Source organism: Prionailurus bengalensis, chromosome C2 (genome assembly GCF_016509475.1).
Source record: "Prionailurus bengalensis isolate Pbe53 chromosome C2, Fcat_Pben_1.1_paternal_pri, whole genome shotgun sequence".
Classification (NCBI taxonomy): domain Eukaryota; kingdom Metazoa; phylum Chordata; class Mammalia; order Carnivora; family Felidae; genus Prionailurus; species Prionailurus bengalensis.
In genome coordinates, this window is record NC_057350.1 from 58,637,227 (window position 1) to 58,657,485 (window position 20,259).

General features: G+C 43.5%; 1 protein-coding gene and 1 long non-coding RNA gene across 2 annotated transcripts in view; one reads left to right on the top strand and one right to left on the bottom strand.

Moving 5' to 3' along the window:
* The window catches only part of PHLDB2 (pleckstrin homology like domain family B member 2), a 234,842-nt gene that overhangs the window by 18,019 nt on the left and 196,564 nt on the right, over nt 1-20,259 (top strand). The gene's annotated exons all lie outside the window — the stretch shown is intronic.
* On the bottom strand, nt 962-5,918 carry LOC122491427. The gene is made up of 3 exons (XR_006299357.1): nt 5,537-5,918; nt 3,075-3,142; nt 962-2,415 (listed from the first exon to the last, which is right to left on the bottom strand). It is a non-coding gene; the product is annotated as an uncharacterized LOC122491427 (long non-coding RNA).

Sequence of the window (20,259 nt, forward strand, 5' to 3'; positions counted from 1 at the left end):
ATGGGATATTATTTTCCTCAACAGAGGCTGTTATTGAAACTGCATATTATCAAGGCAGCTGTCCTGTTAAGTTTTTATAAAGGATTAGGGGGTTATATGAGTACCTAACAGCTGCACCAGCGAGGATAAAACTGGGGTTCCTAAATCGTATGCCTCTGGGTGTATGCAATGAAATGATATACTCTTTACACATGTAGCAAAATACATTTACAGGGAAAATTAAATTAGGAACAAAACCTTATTCATCTGAGAGCAAAACACTGTGTGAACACAAATGAAGAATAAATAGAAATATATGAAACGTTGCCTTCCTCTGGAGGAGTCTGCCATAGTCTCAGTAGGCACGACGAAAAATTTCAAAACACTCAATAAAATGAAAGGTTTAAGCGAATGTTTGAGGCATTGAAGAAATTAGTGCGTGGGTCACTGCTGAAGAATACAGATAGTTGCTATGGAATTTTAGGAGGGAAGAGTGTTTGGGGGCCAGAGGTTACAGAAGACGGTTGATGTCATTTATCAATGAAGGCCTCTGAGAAAAGTCATCAGGATTGTCTGAAGTGTAATGTGTTAAAGTTGGAAGTGACTCGGGAGATCATCGCCTCAAGTGTTCCCTAAACGTATCTATTGACAAGAATCATATGAGAAACCTGTTAGAACTAAAAGAAATGAATTAAATATAAATAAAATAAATAAAATAAAAATAAATTGGGTCACGTGGGTGGCTCAGTCGGTTCAGAGTCTGACTCTTGATTTCGGCTCACAGTTCATGAGATAGAGCCCCACGTTGGGCTCTGAGCTGACAGCACGGAGCCTGCTTGGGATTCTCTCTGTCCTCCCTCTGCCCCTCCCCTGCTCATACTCTCTCTCTCTCAAGATAAATGAATAAACATTTTAAAAATGTTTTTTAAAATAAGGTAAAAATACACTTAAAAATAAAATAAATAAAATATACAATGCCTTCCTTAGCCCTACTGAACATATATGCCAAGGAATACGTGAACCTTCTTTTATTTATATTTAAATAATTACATATAATTTCATTAAATAATGCTAAACTGACTCAGAAGGCCCAAGAAACTGTATTTTTGCCCCAGGTGATTATTTTCAACTGGGAAGTTTGAGAAAAACTCTTCTAAGTCAACTTTGTGACCTCAGAGAATAAAACATTAAACAAGTACTAAATGTTAAAAAAAAAAAAAAGAAAAAAGAAAAAAAGCAGATGGGGACAAAGATGTTTATGTGAGTGAGTGAGTGGGTATAATCACCTTGAGGCAGAGGAAGTAGAGAAAATCTGTGCAAAGTCCAGGGCGGAACAGCTATGGCTCAGTGTCTTTCTCATCATTGAGCTTCAAGAAATACCTGATGCTGGCTGAAATGAATATGAAGCAAAGACCAAAAAAGTTATAACCCTCAAGAATGACCTACTTCCTACCACCTTCTATTCAGTTCATTTTATAAAATCTCTGGTTGGAGACACACGCATCTTAACGAGTCTCTGGTGGATTGGTGTCACAAGAGGGGGTGCACTCAGTGCCTGGGAAAAACTGAAACACCAGGGAGGCAAAGAGATCTGAGTGGAGAGCTGAAATGTAAGCAAAGGAGACTCCAGGCTGTGTCGCATTGAGCATATCCAGATGCTTATTAGATTGTGGTAGATTTGGCTGGAGCGTATGATAGCGTGAATAGTTCACAAAATAATTTTAAATTGACTTAGAGGACCTTGAAGAAAATTACTGAAAACGAGCCCAAGCCCTCAGGAAACCGCAGAAACATAAACTGCCGTATGCGGGATAATCTCACTGTGGCGGGTGGCGCAGATGACCTAACGCTTCCTCCACCAGCTTCCATCGCGCATGCTCTGCTTCTCTCTGCCTCCCTCTACCAGGGGCACTTTCTAAACGTCAGCGCGTGCGTGTATGTGGTTTTTGTTTGTTTGTTTGTTTTTCAAAAGAAATGCCTGTACTTATGTCCTAACACATTCTAAAATTCCCTTTTTGCACAGACTCAACACTTTTTTAATCCTGAATTTGTGAGGGACCTTAATAAAAAGTTTATTTATAAAACACATAGAAATAATAATGTTTTGATATTAAAAGTTTATTTCTTGACTTTTTGAGCACATACATTCTTTCAATACCAGAATTATAATTTATTAGGAACATCAAATTATCATTAAATTCCTTTTGAACAAAATATTTCAAATATATATATATTTTTGCTGTGGGTATAGCTTGAAGAATCCATAGCTTGACATGGGGTGAGTCAACCACCATGATGAAGCCAGGACTGTACTAGGCTCGGGAGAGACAGATACAACAAGCTGTACTTTGCTAACAGGTCCTAGCAGTGTGGGCCCCTGCCACCTTGAGCCTGGATGCATTACTCAGGATGCCAGAATTAAGGCTGTAGAGTTCACTGTGAAATTTAAGGAAAGAAAAAGAAGAGAAAAATTACAGTTTCTCAGAGCTGATTGGAATGAAAATGTAATACACACACACAATTATTTATCCATATATATATATATATATATATCTCCCATATATATGTATATGGGCAGTGGGGAATTTTTGTTTTAGCATATAAATTTACTGTTTGTACCAACTGAGTGTAAGATGCAAATAATAATAATAACAAAGCTACTAAATGCCAGCATTGGACGTTACCCAGATCAGTCTTCATAGCAACCCTATGGTTATCGTTTTTTTCCCTCAATTTATAGGGGAGGAACCAGTCTCAGAGAGGTTAAGTAACTTGCCTCAGGGCACACAGCTATAAAGAGACAAGTCAGATTTTGGACTCAGGCTTATCTTTTTCCAAAATTTTTATTCAAATTTTTATGTTGCGATAAACAATATTTATTGTTGGCTCCTAATAGCAGCAACATGCAGTTTGTAAGGCAAGGGTCTTTGAGGCAGAAAACTTGGTGTATGTGTCAAAAGGGAAGACCACGTAGAGTCCCAGTTTCGTCATTTTCCCTTCCTGGATTTAGGCTGTAGCCGCAACACTTCTGCAAAAGCATCTCAGGAAAGATCTCTCGGCTGGGTCTCCTCTTCCACTAGGTCAGGGTTTAATACCTATAACACAGCTCGTCTTCGTTTGCACGTTGCTAACCCCTACTCGTGGCTGACATTCTTCAGTAAGTCTACAGTGAATTAAAATAAGACTGGATTAGAAACACAAAGTTCTGAGCAAAAAAACTCTTTTGAAACTCAAAACCAGTTTCTGGCAACAGAAACCAAGTTTTCGTTTTTTTAAATTCTGATTTTACCTCATTTAGAGACGTAAGACATACTTCAGGGACCCTCTCAAACCAGAACTTCATGTCAGTGAATCTCTGCTGAGATAAAAGAAAATGTCCCACCCCAACGATGCTAATATGGGTCACATCAATAACCAAAGCTTCCATTTTCTGGCAGGGTTGAATAAAATTTCCTACTAGGAAAAGTGGCATCTCAGATGACACGAAAGGCTTTTAGAACAAACCGGCAAACTTGGAGTACTTCTTATTGAAAGTGAGGCTTGCGTGGTTATTAAAAGGCAGATTTGTGTTGGACTGGGGACCCATTGTACACTAGTCTCTGGGGAAGGAACCAGAAGGAAGAAATTTTTTTTTCTTTTTTCTTGTTTCTGCAACGCCCATTCAGTTTTTTTTCCCGTCGAGAGACGTGTGGGGTCAGGGAGCCCAAGAGGCAGAGCTCACATTAAAAAATTAAAGCAATTGTTTCTCCCATTTTCAGCTTTAATTGCTTCACCTTGTGCCATTAATATTAAGTAGTGGGGTGCAGGGGGGGGACAGTGGTACACAATGTTCAGAGCCTTTAAAACTAAGCAAGTTTGGAACGCTACCCCAATTCTGCAATTCTTCAATTCAGCCTAGAACCTCAGCTTGAATAAACTTTATTTTTCTCTTCTGACATGAAGAGTAACTTGTAGCTAGTCACCCAGACTGGAAATTGGGCAAGTGGTTCCCAGAACAGAAGTGGGCTATGGGCGCACATGGGAGCGGATAAAGCTAAAAGTCTCCTCAGGCACGTCGATTCAGAAAGGAACAGACACTGTTGATGACATTTATCACACAGGATGGGATGCGAGCAAATCCTTCATCCTAAAAAGGACAGAAACCCAGAAGGGAATGGCTGGGGAGAATGAGTCACCAGCAGCTGTTAAGAATCATAGGCCTCTATTCCTGATTTAACTCCCTCTTTTATCTGCCCCAGAGGCTCTTGGTTCTCGCACTGTCTGCTCAGAATCAGCTTCAGGGCTTGTTAAAGGACGGATCCCTGAGCCAAGTCTTTGGGGTTTCTGGTTCAGTAGATCTGGGCGGGGCCACAGACTCTCATTGCTTACGTTTCCTGGTGGTGCTGATGCTGCTGGTCAAGGATATTGAACTCTAAGAACCCGGGGCTCCAGGTACTACCCACTAAAGAACTGAGCCAAAGGGACCAGGACCAGTCTATCTACCTGGAAAACCAGCCCAATATTTCTTAAAAGTAGGGACTTCCATGTTAACCTGGAAGGGAAGCTGCTAAGAGCTGGGATGAGAGGCCAAAGGACCAGACCTCATCAAACAAATAATGTCCCCTATTCTGAGGGCCATCTAGAGAATTCTCACCAGATTCTACCCAGGACTAGAGCAGTATGGGCCAAGGTCAGCTTGTCCTTGGGGAGGCAGGATAAGGTACCAGTTCACTGGTGCCAGACTCGACTTAGATTTGAGACCCAAGTCTACTACCTACTATTATGACCTTGTTTGGTCACTTAGCTTTTCCAAACCGCAGTTTCCTCACGTATAAAATCGGGAAATAATGCCACTGATCTGAGTTGTAAGGATGAAGTGAGATGGCGTTTAGAAATCTTTAACATAGTGACTCAAGTGTAATAAAGCTTCGGTAAACACTAGCTGTTAGGTACTGTTCAGTAGTAATATAACTAGCCTTATTACACCATTATTATATAGCCTTATGTATAGCACTTTTATGACATTCAACAAATTTTGTAGTGTCTGTCTTATCTTCAGATATTGGAAACTGAGGTACTGAGAGGCTAAGCGTCTTGCCCAGGAGCATCCTAGGGAGTTCTCTGAAGTTATGCCCCGAGATGCCGCTATGATCATCATTCTAATCCCAGATATTTAAGTGTGATCTGATCCAGAACTTCTGGACAGCCCTCCCCGAGAACCTGGCCACACTCCTCAGGATTAAAGGAGGAGATATTATTTCTTCAGGCCCCCCTGGATTCTCACTCTGCCTTTTTTGGCCCACATGCTGCTGTATGTAGTTTGTGTCTGAAATGGAAAATTTCTGTAACACAATACCCAGCTCTGATCCCTACAGACTCTCGAGTTGGTTGTTGTTTTTTTTTTGTTTTGTTTTTGGTTTGGGTTAAACTATGACTTCATGTGCAAAAAGAAGCCTCATTTCCCAGTGTTCTCAGCAGAACACTGGTGCCTAGGAATTCCAAACAACTAATTTCACTTTTCTGAAAAAGCAGAGCCACAACTAAGAAGTGAGAAAAGAAATGGGAAAATTAAAACTACCTGCTCTTTTGATGCGGGACATGTGGCTCTGTGGGCTGGCCTCTTCTTCAGCTCCCCTCCCGTGGCGTGCTGTAATTTCCGCTCCCACTGGTACACCGAGGAAAGACAAGAAAGCCTGGCTGCCCTTAGCTCGATGACCCTGCCTGAAACTGGGTGTGTCAGACAATCAAACCATGGAAAGCAAGGATTAGAGTTTTGAGTCACTGACTCACTAGCATTTTTCCCTCCTAGGGCATCAACCCTGCACAAACTGTGTCTAATGCGAGCTTGGACCGATCTCAACAGGGCAATGGATTTCCACTAAGTGATTTGCCTCTCTGACAAACTGCCCCGACCTAGTGGGGGACTGCACAGCCTCTGGAGCCCAGCTGCCTGGCTTTTATTCCCAGCCCTGCCCCCTTACTAACCCGCCGGCTGACTTTGGGCCAGTTTCTCGACCTCTCCGTGTCTTCGTTCCTCATCCAGAAATGAGGCTTGATCCCCACCTTGTAAGATTTTACAAGGAATGAGTTATTTAATACATTATACAGTGTTCAAGAAAGTTCCTGGCACACAGTAAGCTCTACAGTTGGTGCTATTATTATTATTACTACTTCTGCCCGACGGCAAGTAATGGAGAAGTTCCGGTTACATCTGCTCAAGAAAACATAATGGCATAAGAGGAAGGAAGCAGTCTGGTGTTCTGGTAATGGCACACCTGTGGAGTCAGGTAGACTTGACCTTTTGACCCTTAACACTGCTGCTTGAGTTAAGTGACCTTGGGTAAGTTATGAACCTCTTTGAGATGCAATTTTCCGTTTATAAAATGGAGACAGTAACACCTGCCTCCTAGGGTTCCTGGGAGGATCCAATGAAGTAATATTTAGGAAGCACTTGGCCTTTGGTCAGTAGCCAGAGGATGGGGATTATATGGTAAACTGGTCACATAACAAAGAAACCCCTTAAATGCAGAAATCACTTATGACCGCCCTACTTGATACAACTGACTAAAATAATTCCAACATCTAAGATTCTTACAAGAAAAAATATTAGTGGGGGGCCTGGGGGCTCAGTCAGTTAAGCAGCGCTCAGGCCCTGATCTCGCAGTTTGTGAGTTCAAGCCCTGCGTCAGGCTTTGTCCTGACAGCTCGGAGCCTGGAGCCTGCTTTGGATTCTGTGTCTTCCTCTCTCTCTCTGCCCCACTCTGCTCGTGCTGCCTCTCTCTCTCTCTCTCTCTCTCTCTAAAAAACAAACATTTAAAAAAGTTTTCAATAAAAAATAAAACTATATGTATATTAGTTTCCTGACTTACAGTGGCTTGACTTAGGATTTTTCAACTTTATGATGGTGCAAGAACAATATGCATCCCGTAGAAAGCATACGTGACATTTGGAACATTGATCTGTCAGGCAGTAGGCATCCCACCTCTCTCCCAGGATGTTGGGCAGCCGGGCGAGCCACAGCCCCCAGTCGGCCCCATGATTACGAGGGTCAACCACCGATCGATACACTTATAACCACTCTGGTCTTCACTTTCATTACCATTCCATAGATGACAGGAGATATTCAACACTTTCTTATCAAACGAGCTTGGTGTGAGATGATTTTGCCCAACTGGAGGCTAATGGAAGTGTTCTGAGCATGTCTAAAGTAGGCCAGGCTAACCTGTGATGTTCTGTGCATTAGATGTACCCCATGCATTGCCGACTTAGGATATTTTCAATTTATCATGAGTTCATCCCGGTGGCAACCTCACTGTAAGCCGAGGAAGTTCTGTCTTGTCAAAGAGTACAGGGTACAATAGCACGTTCTTCTGTCTCTTGCGTTAAACTTGGCTTGCTGTCTGGGTTGATAAATTACTTCTCATCCCTATGTAGCCTCAATTTAGCCTCTTTTCTTTGTTGATCACATTTTCGTTCCAGCGTATGCATGTTGGTGTGGAGTTGCCAGGTTTCATAAGGGAACCAGGATGAACGTATTGCCCAGACTTTCAGATTTCAACCTCCAGAGGATGTGAAATTTTGTGATGAAATGAAGGTCCTTAAGGTGTCACTAGCAGGGCAATAGCATTGCTCAACTCCAGGGATGGCGGATTCTGTCACATTGTGTTACAACTGTGCTTCATGACTTTGACAGAGAATACAACAGAGCAAGCATCCCCTGGAGTTGTGCAACAGCATAGCTCTGATCCCAAAACACAGGATATAAGGTCCACCTATTCACACTCGGAGTCTAACCACCCCCCTCCCCGACTTTTCATGAGTCAGACTCTGCCTCCCAAGCCTTCATGTATACTTGCTGAGGGGGAATGTGCTCATCCCTGGGTGATCTAGCCATGAAGAGGAATTGCAGAATCACCAATTCTGAGAGTTGGAAAACCTACACAGGTCATCAGGCCAACCCCCTCCAGTGCCTCCGGGGGAACTTGTCAGCACGCTTCCGATTTGCCTTTTGTTGGGAGGAAAACCACTTGCGAGGAGTGTCAGAATTCCCGGACCTGTCATTCCCACAGCAGGAGGGTGGGAAAACCAGGAGAGGTGATGCACCCTTGGCCCTTGGCTACCTCCACCAGCATCTGTGTTTGAAGTGCCTAGGTATGACATTCAGGATTTCCTGAAGATGCAGGAGAAAGTAGTGATGTCGCCACTCAAGGTACAGTGAGGAAAAAATGGATGAACCCAGACACCAGTGGAAAGAGATCATGGAAAGTGATGACTCCAGGAGCCCTAACCAAGTGGATGTTATTTTGCTTTTATACTTCCCCTTCCCCACACTCCACTTGCTTCTTCCGCAACAGTATCATAGAAAAAGCAATTTCGAGCTATAAGTCATCGACAAAATTACCTCGTCCTAAGGCTCTCAGTTCGCAGACGAGGTAACAAGTCCCAGATGTCAGGCAGTACGAAGCATCCAGGAAAGATGATCGATCCAGAAGTCACTTATGCTTTCAGCTGCTTTTTAAAGGAGAGAGAAATGTATTTGGGTCAGAGTGAATGGTATTTTTAGCTCCATTATGTGGATAAAGAAACTACAGTCCAGAAGTAAACGGTGATACATTTCTTTTCTGGTTCTTTAACTACTCTGCTGGGTTGGGCGATGCCTCGGGGCCTGAACTAAAAACCAGAGCCAGCTTCTCTCAAGCAGTTTCCCGAGAAGTGAAATGGATAGATGGCTGGGAGGACATGGTCCCATTCTTTGACTCTTGAGGTGGGAAGAAAGCCAGCCTTCATTTAGTAATGTTGAATCTACTTTGACATTTCATCGTTGTCCTTTCTTTCTCTGCATGCACTCATATACACACTCTGCAAGTGGGAAGAACAGGCATCCGGAGTGAGAACACCAGGCTTTTTTATAGGCTACCTGTGTCATCTTTCACAACTTCACATCTTCTCCTTCTGTAAATTAAGGATTACAATAATGTCCTTCACATGGCATTGTTGTATGATAAAATAATGAAGTGTGACTGCCTTTTAAACCATGAAGCAGTAATTCCAAAGTAGTTTGGTTTGAGATCTTTCTTAAGAATTTAATGAATGCTAAAGACCTCCACCAAAATTCCTGCATGTAGACGTAAAGTTTTACATGTAATTCCAGAGGGCTCACAGACTACCTGAAGAGCTCAGCGTAACACCTGCTCTAAAAGTGCTTACCAAATGTGGAATATTCCAGTCTGAACAAATGAAGAATTTTCCCACGGTGGCATAAATTAGGGTGTGGCATTCATTTATTTGATAAACCCTTACTTGTGTCTTACTAGGTACTGGGTCTGTAGAGGCACAGATATCCTTATCCTTTAGGAGTTAATAATCCTAAAGCTGTATTAAAGCAAAAGAGTTCCTTCCTATGCTTTGTATCAACTGAGAAGGTCACCTCACTCTGGCATCTGGCCTCAAAGCCCCTGTCGGGTTACTCTGGTCAGTTAGAGGGCAGTGGGGTCATAGCTTATTTGAGACAGGGAACCTGTGTACAAAAATATCAAGGGATGTTTCCCAGCTCTGTGAAGGAAAGATCTGGGTGCAGACAACCAGAGGGAAACTGTATTCAGCTTTGGGCGAAACACTATTCCTCACAGTCCTTGAGTCTCCCAGTGGGAACCCTTTATGCCAATAGAAGGGCATCTGTAAACATCTGCCATTCTTCCACATTCTACTAAGTAGAATCTTGCAGATTATTGCTGCCAAACTAGAGAATCAAATATTTCCAGTAATATAACCCCAAATCAGAAATTGGCATTCTCACCGTGAGGAAAGGTTTTCTTTCTTTCTCTCTTTCTGTCTTTCTTTTTCTTTCTTTCTTTCTTTCTTTCTTTCTTTCTTTCTTTCTTCATTCTCTTTCTTCCTTTTCTTTCTTTTTAAATTCCTTCAATCAACCTACGGTTTAAATTACTCTACCCTTTCCAGGGGCGCCTGGGTGTCGCAGTTGGTTAAGCGTCCGATTTCAGCCAGGTCACGATCTCGCGGTCCGTGAGTTCGAGCCCCGCATCGGGCTCTGGGCTAATGGCTCAGAGCCTGGAGCCTGTTTCCGATTCTGTGCCTCCCTCTCTCTCTGCCCCTCCCCCATTCATGCTCTGTCTCTCTCTGTCTCAAAAATAAATAAACGTTAAAAAAAATTAAAAAAATAATAATAAAAAATAAATAAATAAATTACCCTTCCCAGTTTGAGAAATCATAAAAAAGCATATTTTCCTTCTGAAAATACTCATGACGTCTGCATTTAGTTGTGAGATTAAATGAGATACTTTATATAAAGTGTTCAGAATGATTCCCGGCACTTAGTGACAGCTCAGCAAATGGTAACAATTTTGACTATCATGACCCCGTTCCCAGCAGCTGTATCCTTAGCTATTGCCACAGGCCCATTGAGTTTACTAGCAATGGGAAACATGTTTTGTTGTAGCTGCTATTGTCCAGAATATTATTTTAGAGATCTGGCCACTAGATTTGTCTGCCAAGATGTTAATTTTTTGTGATGACTGAGGCTCGGTTTTCCAAGGTCCGGACTGAGAGGTATATGAATCGGGTTTCACAGGGGAAGCAGGTAGAATTTGAGAAGAGCTGGTAAGATGTGATAAAGGGTGAGGCTTGGAAGTTAAATTGGAAGTGAAGAAGCAGAAAGAGAGATGATTGATCCTCACTGAGAGTGCCCAGAAGAAAATTAGGAAAAGGCAAGAAGAGAAGCAACCAGTGGGTGCACTTACCCTTATTAGGAAGGAGTTAGGGCAATAGATTGTGTTAACAACATGAGTAATGTCCAGGAAAATTATCTCATTTTGTTTTGGATGGTTTTGAATGGAAACTGGATCGCAGAAATAAGAGAATCTGTGTTCGGGGCAGAATTGGGAAGTGATGCCACACACCAAGGGAAACAGGCACGTTATCATCAAATCCTGTCCCGTCAACCTGGCCTCCATGGCTGACTTTCCTACGTGTATGTAGTCTGTCACAGTGTTTTCCACACTGAAGTAAGGTTATTATTCTCTGCATACAGCGGACTAGGTTCTGATGGCCTGGGGAGGAGGGAAATGTAAGAGGACAGTCGGTGAGAGCTGAGGTACTGACAACATGATGTACGGAAGGCCCTTCTCTCTCCCGGACCAAACCTTGACCCAGAGTGAAAACACTGGAAGTGACTAGCCTCAGGCATTCAGGGACTACCTCGAGAGTTGTAGGTCCACCCATCGGTGAGCCAGTCAGCCTCCACCCTCACCCTCTGGCCACAAACACGTGAATCACCGGTGCAGCTAACAGACCCTTGCCGACCAAAGGTCTGTACAACTGCCTACGATTTAGACGGCTTCCTGCTCACTCCCAGCACCCAGTCTCCTGCATTCTCAGAGTTCGCTCTGCCTTGCCAGCTCATTTTGCATTGTCTGGCTGGGCCTACGTGCAGAGGTCCTCAGAGACAATACTCAGATTCACGTCTGGAATGCTTCAACATACCATCCAACCAACTCCCACTCTCATTTTTGCCTGAGGGAGAGATTCACAAATGCCCAAGGAGCCCTCCGGCCACCAGTGAACAACGTCTTGTGTCTTTAATTACGGGCCAATGCAAACAGGGCCTTCAGTGAACTGCTGCTTTCCTTTCACCTCTGACCCGTGGTCAGACACGTGGCCATGAGTGTTGCCAGATGGAAATTGTTAGTGAAGATCCACATTCAATGGGACTTTTATTTGTGACCTAAGAGCAGCACTCCTCAGTTACCCAGTGGGCTTGACTCTTGTTTAGTATACGAGTTCAATCTTGTGTGTGAAACCTTGTGTTTGGACGTGACTTGGCCTGGGGGAGAGAAAAGAATCTGCCCCCTTTGATTTCCTTCACAAGCACCTGAGCCAGAGGGAGAGTGGAAAAGCCAGTCCAAATATTAGGGCCTACTGGTCTGGGAGGGAGTGCAATGTCCAAATAAACGTTTCTACTTGGGTCCAGAGCCTTGTTCGGCCATGCTGTCACACACCTTCCTCTCCCCATATTCTGACAGCCCAGTGATTATAAAGACAACCTCTTTTGTCTGACATGACCCTGCCAACCAAGTAGTCATCATCTGCCTGCCCTCAATCTGAACATCTTACAGCTCTAAATCAAGGTTTGTTGGACTTTCACCACTCTATTCCCAAATAAGAGAGTCACAGTGCTAATGGTGCGTTCCAGCCTGTGTAGGATGCTGAGAAGGATGCTGGAGAATTGGCTGTCCTCCTCCTCACAATTTCCCAGGCCAAAAATACACATGGGGAAACTGTACGTACACTCTTAGCTTTCTGCATGTGCAATTCTGTCTACTACCTGCTGCTCTGGAAAGTTTTCCCATCAACCCTCTGTGTTTTGTTCCATCCCTAGACAGTGTGATCTTGTGCGGCTCTGTTCAGTAAGTGTTTGGGCAGACGGATGCAAACTGATGAAACACACATGGTTTATACAGATGGAGATGAAGGGCCCTGCTGGCTTGGGATGCTTGACCAGTGATTGCCACAAGGGTCCTGGTGGTTTAGAAGAGAAAGATAAATTAACCCGTAGAATGTATTGCTGAATTTTAGTTCCTTTGTTGTTTTAGCTTCTCATGTAATTTCACACTTGAGTTCACTTTCAAGGATCCCAACATAGTATTTTAGAGAGAGGAGCAGGGGGCGCCTGGGTGGCTCAGTCGGTTGAGCGTCCGACTTCGGCTCAGGTCATGATCTCGCAGTCCGTGAGTTCAAGCCCCGCGTCGGGCTCTGTGCTGACGGCTCAGAGCCTGGAGCCTGTTTCGGATTCTGTGTCTCCCTCTCTCTCTGACCCTCCCCTGTTCATGCTCTGTCTCTCTCTGTCTCAAAAATAAATAAACGTTAAAAAAAAATTTAGAGAGAGGAGCAGGATCATCGATTCCTAAGTGGAAAACTGAGGCGATGAGAAAGACAGGCCAGAGCCCCACAGTCGAGAATGCCTGGCTCTGCCAGAGGCCCTTTCTCCCTCAGCAGAAGGTGCTTCCTCTGGGAAAGGTTCTCATTACATCATTAACGTATTTTTCCAGATACCAGGCTCCCTTGGGATGTTGAAACTGTCTGGTGAAACATTTATCATCCCTAAGCAAGTATTTAGATCTGTGATTGTTCATTACTTTTTCTTCTAATCTCCCCGTGTGTATGTGTAGGTTTGTATACTTTTCCTTAGAGATTACCAATTAGTGAGACTTTGCAGATTTAGTTTGGCATTTATTTGTTACTGTTTTTCATGCAAATGTTAAGTGACTGTCCTCTGTGACTTTCGTGCTGTACTTTTTTTCCAGGAGCAATGATTTTCTCAGCCCAGGCATGTGCACACACACACACACACACACGCATGCCCATATACCTGAATCTACCAGGTTATAAGACTGCAGAACCACACTTGGGAAAATGCTGGACAGTGTACAAAATACTTTTATGTTATTATAGGAATACTATGACAAAGCTCATTGTACCCATTTCACAAATGTAAAGCTGCTCAGACATATGAAGTCACATGCTAATATTACGTGGCCATGTTACAGAGCTAAAATGAGAAACCCAAAGTAAAAAATCTGACTTCTCAACTCGGGAACTTGCCAGTATATGCTGTGAGGCTCCCTTTGGAAGATGAGCAAAGAAAGATAATGTTAACATCCTAGTCCCAGTGGGCTAATCAGGGATCTGATCACCAACAGAGAAGAGCTCATTACGGAGAGGAGTGGCCCCAGCACAAAACAGTAACTGGGACAATCCAGTAAGCCAGAGTAAAGGCTGGCAGGTCTCTGTAGCAAAGACATGGAGCCCAATAGCCTCGTGGCATCCCAGACCACCTTCCCAAGGTTCCTCACACACCAGTGTGAACCTGTCCCTTTTCCCCCCAATTCTGGTATAGTCAACCCACTCAGGTCAATCAGCAAGCATTCACTTGGTGGAGTAATGCATTGAATGGCGTAAATGCATTCACTTCCAAGGGCTGCTGAAACAAAGTGCCATATACTAGCTGGCTTAAACAGCAGAAGCTTCTTGTCTAATAATGCTACAGGCTAGGATTCAAATCAAGGTGTAGACAGTTTGATTCCTTCTGAGGGCCAAATGAGGGAAAATTCTTTTCCATGCCTTGCTCCTTGGCTTCTGGTGATTTGCTGGCTGACTGCAGTGTTCCTTGCCCTATAATGTATCACTCCAATTTTGGCCTTCTTCATTACATGGTGTTCTCCCCTGTGTGCATGTCTGTGCCCAAACTTCCCCTTTTTATAAGGACACCGGTCATTCTGGAATAGGGCCTACCCTAATGACTTCATCTTAATTTGATCATCTGTAAGAATCTATTTGCAAAGAAGGTCACATTCATAGGCATTGGTGGTTAGGATCTCTGCATCTTTTGGGGGACGTACTTCAGTCCATAGCAGTAAATGCAGTGTTTCTTGTTGAAGATCACCCCTACTCCAAAATAGTCACCCTTGACATGCCCATTTTGGTTTCATCTACCCTAACCATAGCAATTAACTATTTTTTTAGAAAGATCAAATTTTTTCCCATTAGGCTTTTAAAATTTCTGGGGGCGCCTGGGTGGCTCAGTCGGTTAAGCGTCCGACTTCGGCTCAGGTCACGATCTCGCGGTCCGTGAGTTTGAGCCCTGCGTCGGGCTCTGGGCTGATGGCTCAGAGCCTGGAGCCTGCTTCCGATTTTGCGTCTCCCTCTCTCTCTGCTCCTCCCCCATTCATGCTCTGTCTCTCTCTGTCTCAAAAATAAATAAACATTAAATTTTTTTTTTAATTTCTGTATTTTGACAAATGACCCTTTGAATTTAGTACAGGATACCTTCACTCTTACCCCTCCCAGAGATAAATGCTCTCTTAAAATACAAAGTTGCGATCATTATGGGAATTTATTACTTCTCTCTTACTTGAATTATGAATTCTGTCCACTCACGTCATGGAGAACAAGCAACATACTTAAAATGGATCAAAATCTATATTATTATTATTATTATTATTATTCAGGAGACCTTGTTCAGAGGAAAGTTTTTTCCAGTGTGATGCTGGAAAAGTTGTACAAGGTGTATTTCTAAAGGATTTAACCTTATATTTCTGATTTATTTTTTAAAATAAATTCCTTTATAGTTTCTATAGTAAAAGATTTTTTTCACAAGGTGGTGGGGGGGAGTGGGAGAAGAGGGAAGGAGTAAGAAGAAGGGAGAGGAGAGGAGGAAGAGGAAGCCCACGAGCAGTGAGCGTGTAAATGCCTGTGGCTACAGGTGTCCGTGACTGTGTGTCAACCCCAAAGCTGGAGAACGTTTTGAAGCTCTGCGTGCTGTCTGATCTCTGGGCTCAGAAGTGCCCGCATCATCCCTGTCCTAGCCAGATGCTGGGAATGAATGGCTTGCTTGTTATAAAGCAGTTTTGTGCCACGTCTACACTCTCTTTTTGATATGCGTTAGCATTCTTCTCGGTTCAGATTCACAGGTGAAAGCATAAGGGAACAACCAACGTAGCTTTCTTCATCAAAGGGCTTAGCGCTTACCTATTTCCTGAGAATGTATCTGTTCTCCTCATATATCCTCGTGCCTCGGGGAAAGACAGTATTTCATTAAAGAGACCCCTCACACAGCCTCTCTCTGCACCCTTTCCTCAGAGGCCCTGCAGGCTGCACTGCCATATGAAAGCTGGGGCAGATGAGGACTGCAGTTTGGGCTTTCTCCACAGAGAGATGAGAGGCCCAGACCCCCTCCTCTGTCCACTCCCATTCATGTGTAGATCAGACACTTCCGATTCCCAGTATATTTTTCCTATAGTTAAGCACAGAAGCAAACAACTCCAGGAAACAGATAAGTCGTTAACTTTCTTGCTACTGGGATTGCATCCGAAAAGGTCTGAGCCCAGCCCTTGGTGGAGGCAAACGGGAGATTCCGTGCTCTGACAGCATTACTCAAGGTGCAGTCTGAGAACCGCTTTGAGCAGAACCAACTGGAACGCTTGTGAATAAAAATGAGCAAGGTTTCCCAGGTTCCGCTTTAAACCAACGTAATCCGAACTTCTTACGAGGAATCTCACAATACAAAGGAATCTCATTTGTATTGTTGCCCAGGTGCCTTCAACACACAATAAGGTATGAGAGCCACTGCATGACCCACATGTACGTGAGGAGCCAAGGGTTATGTGAATATGGATCCCAACATGTCCCTGGAGGACCCAGAAAATCAGTGATTTGTCACACCAGCTTTAGAGAAAGTTGGACTTTAGGTAGGCTCTCCCATGACTCCTGACATCTCTGCTAAGTGCGATTCTATACCTCAGTGCTTTCTCCAACGCTTTGCACACCCTCCAGGCTGTTGGATTTTTGTGATCAGATTTACCTGAATTTCTTTCTCGGGCAGAAACAAAGGCTTATTATCTCTGCAACTCTATATATCTTGGCTTGGCAGTGCTCCTGCCTAATAAACCTTTGATGGTTAAATAAATAAACATAGTTGCTTCACCCACCGGGAATTTAGCAAGCAAAGGATTTGTGTTTAATCTCAGTAAACTATTGAGATTTATTACAGCACAGGCTTACTATGAGGCCAGGTCTGATTGGACCTTTAGCTTTATTCTTTTTTAATTTGTTTTAATGTTTATTTATTTTTGAGAGACAGAGAGACAAGTGGGGGAGGTGCAGAGAGAGAGGAAGACACAGAATCCGAAGCAGGCTCCAGGCTCTGAGTTGTCAGCACAGAGTCCGGTGTGGGGCTTCAAACCCAGAAACTGAGATCATGACCTGAGCTGAAGTCGGATGCTCAACCGACTGAGCCACCCAGGCGCCCCTGGACCTTTAGCTTTATTCCTGATATCCCCAAACTGTAGAGTTTGATCACAAATGCTACCCCCATCACCTTTCTTTTTTTATCGATGTCTAGGTTGCACACAATGTTACATTAGTTTCAGGTGCACAACACGGTGATTCAGTTTCTCTACACATTATGCTCTGCTCACCACAACTGTAGCTACCATCTGTCATCACACGCTATTACATCCCATTGACTATATCCACTAGGCTGTGCCTCTCATCCCGGTTACTTACTCAGTCCATAACTGGAAGCCTGTTACTCCCCTTCATCCACTTTGCCCATGGTTCTGCTTTTGTTTTTTCACTTGTTTTGTTTTTTAGATTCCACACCATCTCTCGAGTTGGAAACATGTTTAAGCACTCTCTTCTCACCCCTTTTGGAAATGCTATGTTGATAGCAGGTAGCAGGAAGTGGCCCATGTGGCCGTATTAGAAAGAAAGTGGCAAATGGTGTTTAGTTGACTTATACATTCAGGACTCTGTCTATCTAGCCAAGGCCTAGGATCACCTACCAGAGGCTCTAGGAAGGTGCTGGTCTCTGCATATTGCTGTTCCAAGTGCACAGGGACCACAGACTCAGCAGAGAAGGAAGGTCAGTGCCGGGGAGAGCTGCTCATGCTTGACTCCTCCTTCCTCCCTGTGGAGTGTTCTTGAGGCTCCCAGGTAGGCTCCGGGAGAGGCTGGCAGGCACCCGGTGCCGATGCGCGATTGCACGAACAACACCCACTGCAGGTGCTCTGCGAACTTACTCTTGGCGAAGCGTTTACCCTCTGACTAGTGACCCTTCAGGGATGATTTAGTGGTTTAGGAAATTAATAAAGTCAGAAACAAACAAATAGATTTTGTCCCAAGTCCTGGCGCTAACCAGCACTCTATCTCCAGGAAACTAATGGGAGATTGGACAGGAAAAGGCCAGGGATGAAAGCGCTGAGCGCTTGGGCACATCTGGTTTGAGACGGGCCGACTGAAGAAGTGCCAGGACCAGAAATAAGAGGGGGAATACGGGGTCCTGGGAAAGGGCACTGCCACCGTAGCTTGGGGTGGTTTTCAGGGCTTTTTTTTTTTTTTTTTTAATGTTTTCATCTTTTAAAAAGAAAAAAGCTGAAATAAAGCTGACTTGAAAGAATTTCAGTCGTATGGATACCCTAACTCCGGCACATTCTGTGTCCTGTTAACTTCCCTGCATTTCAAAGAGCACTGTCAATTTACAAGGCCCAAACTTCATGGTGTTTTTAATTTAAGCAGAGGGTTTTGCCAAGCCTAGCCCTAAGAGAAATATTTTCATTATCCAGCTCTCTTATTGACTCCGCAGCTCGGGTGTGGTTTCACTCCCCAGTTCGGCAAGCCTCTGGCCGCTGAGAAACAAACACAGTGGTTGGCTTGAAATGTGAAAATACCGTGGATGGGTCGGCTGCCGCCTGTATCTGATGAGAGACGCACCATGGCGAATGCAATGCAGAAACAGGAGAACCAAATTAAGATTCATATTTAATAGTGTTACATGTGATATGAAAAATATGAAGGTTTTTATCAAAACAATTCCCAGCAGTTATGAGAATCATAGCTACCAATGACCGAGCCCCGACTATTGCAGCACCCTCCTCTAGTAGCTTTGTAGATACATCATCGTCCCAACAACCTATGAGTGGACACTATCATGGTCACCATCATCGTTTACAACCGAAGCAGAGGAGCAGGCAGACAAAGGGAGGTGGCTCGGCCTATCATTTTGCCAGAGGTACAGGGTCGGTCCACACCCGTAGTAAAAGAACTCAGGTCTAATCTATTCTCCCCGCCCCCTCCCGCCCACCCCGGAGATTAAAAGGTGAGTAACCGTGGAAAGAAATCACATGGAAGGGCATGTAGATGATAGTCTAGAGAGACTAGTGAGTCAAGAAGTAAGGGTCGAAGACACAGAGTGTATGGCCTGAATTTGCTCCAGCCCAGAGCACTCTGGTGGCAGAAAGGGTCTTGGAAAGGGGCCTGGAAACTCCTCAATGACAGATTTGGCAGATTTTTGGCAACCTCTCTCAGACCTTCTTCTAACTGTACATTTTTTTTTTTTAACGTCATGCAATTCGTATGCATGAAATCTGGTTTATCATGGAGGTAATGTAGACTAAGCAAAAATAACGTTCTTATAAACCTGGGCATAATGAAATTTTCACTTGAAATTTGACCCGGGGAATAATTATTTTAGATATGTTTTTCTCTAGCAAATACATTCTTATATTTTTTTTCTACAGTTTAGGAATCCATTTATTTCTTATTGCCAAATTAACGAGAGCCCAAAATTTACACTGACTTTATGAAAATGTACACTCATTTCTCAAATAAGGTGTTTAAGTGTGCCTCATTGCTTTGCTATAAAATCAGCCCTGAAGAATTCTCAGAGCTGCTGGTGCAAACTTCGGAACATAGGTAGCTGTTTTTCAGAGATGTTGAGCTCCCCCACAGCAATGCCAAATGCAGGAGATCCTGAAGCATAGTGTGACAGCACAGAAAAAGCTCTTGGGCTGAGGCTGAGGTGCATGAGTAAGTAGAATGAGAAACCCTGAGAAACCCTGGTGACTGCTACTGGAGGATGCACTCTCGAAGTGCCTTTTAAACTTAGACTGGGGAAATACCATATAGATGGATCTGGACGAGAATCCCCATTGTTACATAAACTTTCCTGAGTCCTATTCTAAATCTTTCTTCATTAATCATGTGGAACTATGGGAAGGAAAGGGAGCAGGAAAAGGAAGAAGATGGAAAAGCAAAGTCTCTTTCTTTAGTATGCTGCATAGGGCAACATTTCAATTTATGGAAAGCCCCTCTCTACTCTTACACCGTATTTCCAAAATACTTATGATTTATGGGCGCTTATATCTGTCTTATAAGCCAAATATTAATTTACTATCTGAGTGCACATTCCTACAATTATGCCTCACCCTCCACGTTGATCCAGTTGGGATCTCCCACCATCATTCTGGAAAATCCAGCTTCCTGAGGGTAAATCTTTCCCTGCCAAAATACTGAATCAACTGTACCTTATCTTGGAAAATACGAAGGAAGGGATTTGTAATGATTCATGCACCTGGATGTGAAACTCAAAGAATCTAGGCCAGCATAAGAGTGTAAAATAGTCACAGTTCACCCTTGATATTGCATGTAACCTTCACCTTTTCTTAGTTATAGGGAAGTTTAATAACATGCATTTGCCTGTAGATTTGGCAACTGGCCCTGGAGCCAATGGTAATGATTATACTTGCTCCTTCCTAATCTTTCTCAAAGATAGAAATACATTCTATCCAAAGATGCTTACGCTGAAAACACTTAAGTATATTGCTAAGGAAACGGAAGATAGATTCTTAGTCTTAAGGAACTTCTGGTCAAGCTAAGAAAATTTGGAAAGTGTGTACAGTTTAAGAGCCAAAAGAAGAAACACCTCCAGACAGCATAAAAAAAGAGAAGACA